Below are 8,219 nucleotides of genomic sequence, written 5' to 3'. Positions count from 1 at the left end.
ATTAACTGTATCATAGGCTCTCTTCTTGGGTATTTCAGCCCACGTAGTTTTGATTATGTTAGTTTCTAGAGAAGGATGTAGAACATAGAGACCATTCTCCAGTTCCCCATATGCGATGAATCTGTTATTTCTTTTAATAGTAATCGTATTACTAAAGAAGACAGAATAACCATTTGCACACAATATTGAGACAGAAATCAAAATTCTCCTTAAATTTTTGTACATAAAGACAATCTTTTAGTACAATTATTCCTTCTCTAAAAAGTAACTCCACGGTTCCTATGGCCGCGGCTGCAACAGTTGCAGTAGTCCCCAAGTAGAGTGTGACTTCTCCTTCACTCAGCCTTCTGCTTACCTTGAATCCCTGCAGTGAGTTACATGCATGAGTTGAAGCCCTGGAGTCAATACACCAGGATGCAGAAGCTGCCAATAAATTGGTTTCTATAACACAAGTTTCGAAATTACCTTTCTTGGATTCCAGGTAGGCAAGACAGTTCCTTTTCCAGTGGCTAGTCTTCTTGCAGAAGTGACAGGCATCTGATGCTTTGTCTTTTGTCCTACTTCTTGGGTTTGGCAGCCTTCTTCAGGGGCTTTCTCTTTGCCTTCCTTTTCTTGCCTGATTTGCCAGTTTCAACAAGCATGGCAATGGGCTCATCCTTTTTAATCAATTCTTCGGCCCTCTGCAACATATTGCTAAGTTCCTGTAAGCTGACGTTCAACTTGTTCATGTTGTAGTTCATGATGAATGGATTAAAGGATGGAGGCAGAGAGTTGAGAATAGTATCGATCTGTGTTACTAGATCTAGCCCGGATCCAAGAGCCTTCAGTTCATTGAATAACCCATCATCCGGAGACAATGGTCATGAATTTGTTGGCCCTTGGACATCTGTGCGGTCATGAACTATTTCAAGACCTTCTGCCTAGTACAACGATTCTGCTCTTCATACATTATCTTCAGACTATCCAATACGTCCTTAGCAAGTTCGATCTGATCGAACTGCCTCTGAATTGGATTGTCCAAGGAGGCAATGATATAGCAGTGGGCAAGGGAGTTTTTTTCCTCCCATTCTTCGTATTCTCTTCTACGGGCCTCATAATCCTTATCTCCCGGATGATCCATCGCAGGATTCTTGGCTACCTTATCCAGCTTTTCAGAGGTTAACACCAACATAAGGTTCCTGTACCAGTCGGCATAGTTTGTGCCCTTAAGCTTGTTATCGTTAAGAAGCTTTGCAAAAGATTCATTTGCCATTTTCTGATAAAAGAGCAAACATCAGTCCACAACCTAATTTGATTCATGTTCATTACATAGATATGGATTTTAATCTATGATCCATTTTCATTTATTCATCTCTGAGATTTCCCTCATTTCTTAGTGACAAAGACTACGGGTTGTCTTTGGAAATGTGGGAAATCACATAGGGTGCATGGAGCCAATTGTTTCAGCTGCATAACCCCACCACCTTTCTGTGAAGGATCATATCCACTCGTCATATGAGCTTTCCCTTTGGCCTCTGTCAGACAAGGTTTAGAGCCATTTTTAGGTAAACCTTTTTGTCCAGTGAGTGCTTACCCATCATGTTCGTGAACGAATAGGTACCGTGAGAGAGTTCTCATTTTCTGGTGAAGCCCCACCCACATCGGTCTATGACGCTCCTATCATCTTATGAAACACTCAGACAAGTCCAACAGCAAATGGATAGCCCATTTTCTGGTGCGTTTCCTCATTACTGAAGGACCCATCTTCATACTAACTATGGAAGGCCTTTAGAGAGTTCATCGTATGAATCTCCCTATCACTTGCACTCATATTAGCTAGAGGGAATAGTTATTACGCCCTAGTTTGATTTAGGTCAAACCAAAGTGGCTCCCACTGACTTTCACAAAGTCAGATTTCGGTGGGCCTTAATCAGTTAGAGTTCTGCACGTAACCTCTTGAAGATGTGTGGGGCCCACCACTGAGGGAGGTCATCCAATGACCAAAAGGGACACCATGGCAATGATGTGCATTCAGCCATGGTGTGCGCAAGAGCCACTGTCGATTGAGCATGGGCCTAGCACTTATGGCCCATGTATGTAGCACATCACACATCCATATACCTCATGTAGGGATAAATTGATCCAATCAATTAATCATCTGTAAGGCCCATTGGAAGCCTATTTTAAATCCATAATATTAACCATTAATATTATCTAGTTATTTGGGCTGAAATAAGGTTACCTAGTTCGGCCCATATAGCTTTATCTTTTGGAGTGGGCTTTTGGCAATTTCAACTATTTAAAACTGGGCCTTTACAGGTTGGGCCAAATTAACAATTTAATTAAATATCAATCCCCAGGCCCATTAGTGGGAAAATTAGGGCTGACTTTCAGCCTTGATTAAACCCTAGATTTGGTCCAAACAGTTTGAACCGATCTTGGTTCGAATGGGTCTAGGGTTTGATCTTTAATTAAATCTTTAATTCAAGAAAATAATTTGAAATTAAAGAACTGATTAAAGAAAAACAAGAATCAGTCAAAAAGGGTTGTTTGCACAATCCATCCTGCAAAACAGAGGTTAGATCACAGTTTGCAGTTTCATAAACTGCAAATTGCAGATAGCGAATGTCTCATCTGCGAAATCTCCTTGCATGCGCCACCATCTTCGATCCAAAATAAAAATAAATAGAAATCCTATTTCTATTAATGATTGCATCAGATCGAATCCCTATATATTGAGTCTAAAAAATAAAAAAAATTATTTATAGACCAAATGTAGAAAATAAATTAAGAAACTACAAATCTTGTAGTTTTCCCTACGCAAACCAAGAATTTGATCTTCTCTTGTACAAATAGCCCATAAATCACGAAAATCATAAAGAACTATTCTAAAAAATAATTAGATTTGTATAAAATTAATTTCATATTATTTTCCCATCAATTTTGGGAACAAATTTCCCAAAACCCAAATCTGCGCAAATCAGGTAGAACACCTTCTGCCCATTTGCGTAGGTTCAGATCTAAAACAAATTGGTTCAAGATTTGAAACATGGCTCTGATACCACTGAAGGGATAGGATATCCATTACATGGACTCCCAAAGATTGCGGAATAAGGGGCAAATTTCAAAAATTTTTCTCTCCCTTCAACTGGGAATCGCATTCCCCATTTAGAAAATCATATTTTCAAGTATCATTCTTGAACCATAAATTGAACCAGATCTGAACCAAAAGGAGTAGGAAGGGATTATACCTGATACGAAGAAACAGTATCTCCCAATGGAGGTGTTCACACCCAAGGAAGGATCCAAAATCTGCTCCCACTGAAAATGGCACAGTGCAGGTTGGAGTAGAATCAACAGTATTCTTCCAAAAGAACTTGACCCTTCGCAAGAATCAACAGGATGGCTTGTGAATACAGCACCAATCAATCTTTTCTCCAAAAGATTGTTTTCAAGATCAAATCTTGATTACTCCTGTAGAGTAGAAGATCGAATTGCTGGAGGCGGCGGCTGTAGGAAGGAGGCGGCAAGAGAGTATTCGCAGGGAGCAGAATTCTCTCTTCTTGTGATTTCAGCTCTAAAGACAGGAGTTGTGTATTGCATGTCTAAAGGATGCCGCCCCCTCCTCCTTTTATAATCTTAAAGGGATCAACTCCTAATCCCATTAGGAGTTGGTGATCCAAATCATATTTGGATTAGAAGTCCCTTTAAGTGATAAGGGATAAACCTTATCTTATATGCAGATCAAATCAGCCATCTCCTAATCTAATTAGGAGGCTTCCAGATCTAAATCTTATTTTGATCTTGGACTCTCTAAGTGGATATGGTCTAGGCCCAATCCTATTGATGGGTTTGTTGAATCCCTCAAAATTAGTACTAGTCCCACAATAAAATATTTGCAGTAAAAGTGGTTCTAGGTCGAATCCCACAGGGAGCAAATCAATAATCTCTTAGCCGAATGGGTAAAGTAATTGTTTGGGAAAAATAAATAACTAAAATTAAAAGAATAACAAACTAAACAAACAAGAGAAAATCAGTCTTACCGAATTCTGGTTCAAGGGTTCGGGTTGAATCGATTGGCCATCGATCCTAGGTACAATTTAGCATTCTTGCAATTCAAGCATTTAACCTTAGATTTATTAGGATAGCCATAATAAACCTTGTGTTTTCCTAATTCAGTTGACCAAACCCAGCATTCGATCAACACTTATCACCACTCAACTGGGTACGATAGCGTTCCATGTTAAACAGTGATAGCATTAAGATTTGTGAAAACAGTTAAACCAAAATAACAATAATTGAGATAGCTGCAATTACTGAATTTTGTTCCATCGATTCTTTTAGGTTGAACCATGTTAAAACATTGGTCAAAGGCTGTCATGAACAATTGACCCAAAAAGATAACAACCTAATTGCTACTTGTACCATTATTCGTGACAATTACGGATCACCGTAATCATGGATAGCAGTAGAAAAATCAACATTAATTCAGTTTGTCAGACTAATTAACATTAACATTCAATAAAAAATGTGCACAAGAACCAATGAATACTTGAATTAAAAAGAAAGAAAATGAAGTAACTACAAAACCTCACAATGACACAATCGAACCTCCCCCCTTGAACCAGAAAAAGAAGCTTAGCTGCTCATGATCTGCGCAATCTCCATGCTCTTCTTCTCCATAGCCGAACTGCCTTCTTGCTTCTTGGTCTTCTTGATGATCTCTTGGATCTTGGAATGAGTGATTGCTAGAGCTGGTTCACCCCCCTCTTTATATAGCCAAAGGAGAGGGCTGTTTTCCAACTCCTTCTAGGAGATCATCTTATCCTTAGGGAGTTTTGATCTTATCTTGAACTAATCCTATCCTATCTCTTATCTAATGCTCTAATCTCAATCTTCTTATCTCTCTTGGATTACATTCAAGAATTTAGATCTGATAAAACTCTCTCCTTGGATATTACATTCGAAATTCGGACTCTTAACTCTTGAATTCGAGTTGGGCTGCTTCAAGCTACTTCTACGAGTTGGGCTTAAGTTGTGAAATGGGCCTGGCTGCGAACATGCTCCGACTTTGGGCTCATTTTCGTACTCGATGTGGGCCGAATATGTCAAAACCCAAAACATAAAAGTTGTGGGTCTTCCTTTCTTCTTTCTAATGCTTCTTGAATTGTCCAATTCGGTGTCCGGAATTGAGAGTTAGGCCCAGATTACTGACTGTCGCCGAAACTGTGCAAAATCACCCGATTTGTCCTGTTTTCTTCCAATTGCTTTCTTTATTGCCCTAAATCGAAATACAAGAGTAATGAGTCCATTTAAGTGATAAATAAATGTAAAAGAGTGAATATTGGGGGATAAAATTAGGGTTCATTTTGGTCTCATCACCTATCAGCTGATCCAACTCAGAATTCACCCTTTAATTGACTAATCAAATCAGCCCAATTCGAAATGGGCTTAAGGCCCATTTAAGGTTATGTATTCACTTAGCCTTCCAAATTGTTGCCCATTTGGGCTTCCTTGTATGGCGTGGGACCCAAACATTGATCTACACATCAACCACATGGGTTTGACCTAGCCATTTTTACAAGGCCTGGCTGAATACACTATTATGAACAGTGCACCCCCTGAAACCCATCTCATGGGCTCTATGGGCCCAACACTTTCCCTAAGTGGTCCCTAGGCCAAGCCACCTTGTAACACCTAGGAACTATGGGTAGATGCAAGATTAGCCCATCAGGATGGTCTTACACTTAACCTCTCAGCCCATTAATGATCATACATTGCCTGACAAGAGAGAACCTCTCCCTCGATTGCAAGGAACAGTGTTGCACTCTCTGCTTATATGGATCCCGGGAATTAAAACCTTTTGCAAATCATTTGGAAACCATAACATATATACTTTCATATCTCATATAAAATATACTTTGCAAAACAAATCTCAACGATTGAAATCGGCTGCCAGCAGTCTTGGTTTCCATTAGTGAGAGTGCATCCCCGATCATTACCTTTGTCCGACAAAGGGGCTGATCGCACTATGATCACCCACTCAGATAAATTCTCAGACTGTCCCAACATACCCAGGTTTTGACCCCCACTAAGGATCTCACTGAATGGTATATCAAAGATAGCCCAATCCGACACCTAGTGTAGTATCATAATCGAGTCTAGGGGTCAGGTGTAACTTTCTAGTTTTGCCCATCAATCTCCAATGTCCAGGGCAATACTGAAAATTTGGTCCAGTTCATAGATTCAATTAATCCTACACTATATGTGCCTCGGGTCTCACCCTTGCAGCTGAGACAGGCCACCCCAACCGACTTGGTGGCACCATAGTGTCGGCCTCGTCAAGATAGGTCTCCCCAGACCAACCCACTGGCTATGAACATTCTAAACTAACTCGAGTCTCATTAAGTGTCCAGTTTAAGGGTATTACATAGAAACATACCAAGGGAATATGAATCAAATATGCAATTTTATTCATTTTCAATAAACACATAAAGTACATCACCTTGATTGAAGCTAAGGGCATACAAAACTGTCTAACATGTAGATGACATTCTATTCATTGGGAATGATGTAGGAATGTTGACTACAGTGAAAGCATGACTTTCACAGCAATTCTCCATGAAAGATCTTGGAGAAGCCTCTTATATCTTGGGAATTCGACTCTGTAGAGATAGATCGAAGAGGATAATAGGATTATCCAAGTCTAATTACATTGACAAGATAGTCAAAAGATATAGTTTGGAGAACTCCAAGAAAGGAAATGTTCCTTTCAGGCATAGAGTCACTCTCTCGAAGGGTATGTCTCCCAAAACACCTGAGGAGATTAAGGGCATGAAAGAAGTTCCCTATGCCTTTGCCGTAAGGAGCATCATGTATGCCATGCTATGCACTCGGGCAGACATTGCTCAGGCTGTAAGTGTAGTAAGTAGATACCAGTCTAACCCAAGACAAGAGCATTGGATCATTGTGAAAAACATACTAAAATACCTTCGAATGACAAAAGAGTTTTCTCTGTTATTCGATGGTAGTTCACTACAGATCCTTGGTTATACTGATATCGTTTTCCAGTCAGACCCACATGATAGAAAGTCTGCATCTGGATACATATTTATGATGGGGTCCTGTGCAATTAGCTGGAAAATCAGCGAACAAGGGTTCACCGCAGATTCCACAACTAAGGCCGAGTACATTGCTGCAAGTGAAGCTGCCAAGGAAGCCGTTGAAGGGATGAGAAATCCATCATATGGATGGCTGAATCCTGCAGGTAGGTTGGGAAAATTTTCAAAAATTTCTCTCTCCCATGTGGGAATCACATTCCCTATTTTAGAAAACTACATTTTCAAGGATCAAACTTGAACCTAAACTAGACCAGATCTGAAACCAAAAGGGAGTGGAGGGATATATACCTGATACGAAGTAGTAATAACCTCTAATGAAAGATCCAAAGATTGCTTCCACTGAAGATGAAATGGTGCAGGATGAAGCAGAATCAACAGGATTGTTCTTTAGCAAGAACCAAATTCTTCAGCAAGCTTCTGATGGAGGGCTAGTGAGCATGACTTCAGATTACCTCTTCTACCAAAAGGTAATATCAAGAACTCTTCTCAATCACTCCCTCAAGAGGAGATCAAACTGGTATGGCGGCAAGAGCAGGAGAGAAGTTGATAGTACAGTCAAACTGTGTTGTCTCTCTCTGGAAATCAGCAATCACTCAGATGATTTCTGTTGTGTACTAAGGGTTCTCCCTGCTCTCCTATTTATAGCCTTAAAGAGAGGTTATCCTAACCCCAATAGGAATTTTCTAATCCAAATCTTGTATTTGGATCTGGACTCTCTTTAAGAGATAAGGATAATCCCTTATCTTATCTGTAGATAAAGATCAGCCCTCCTAATCTAATTAGGAGTTTCCTGATCCAAATCTTTATTTGCTTTTAGACTCTCTGAGTGGATAGGGACAATCCCTTATCCTATCTGCTGATTTAATCCCAAATCCGCCCCCTTATTTAACTAATCAAATTAGGCCAGTTCGAAATGGGCTTTTGGCCCAATAAGTCTAAGTGCACAAACTGCTTCCAACTTACTGCCCAATTGGGCTTCTTTGTATGGCATGGAACCCAAACATTGATCTACACATCAGCCACATGGGTTCAGCCAACCTCTGTTACAAAGCCTGGCCGAATTCACTGAAAAGACAGTGAACCCCGTGAAGCACATCACATGGACTCCTAATGGGCCCA

This window comes from Nelumbo lutea, chromosome 1 (assembly GCF_056320005.1).
Source record: "Nelumbo lutea isolate HS-2025 chromosome 1, American lotus-T2T, whole genome shotgun sequence".
Classification (NCBI taxonomy): Eukaryota; Viridiplantae; Streptophyta; class Magnoliopsida; order Proteales; family Nelumbonaceae; genus Nelumbo; species Nelumbo lutea.
Note: the sequence above shows the minus strand (reverse complement) of the source record.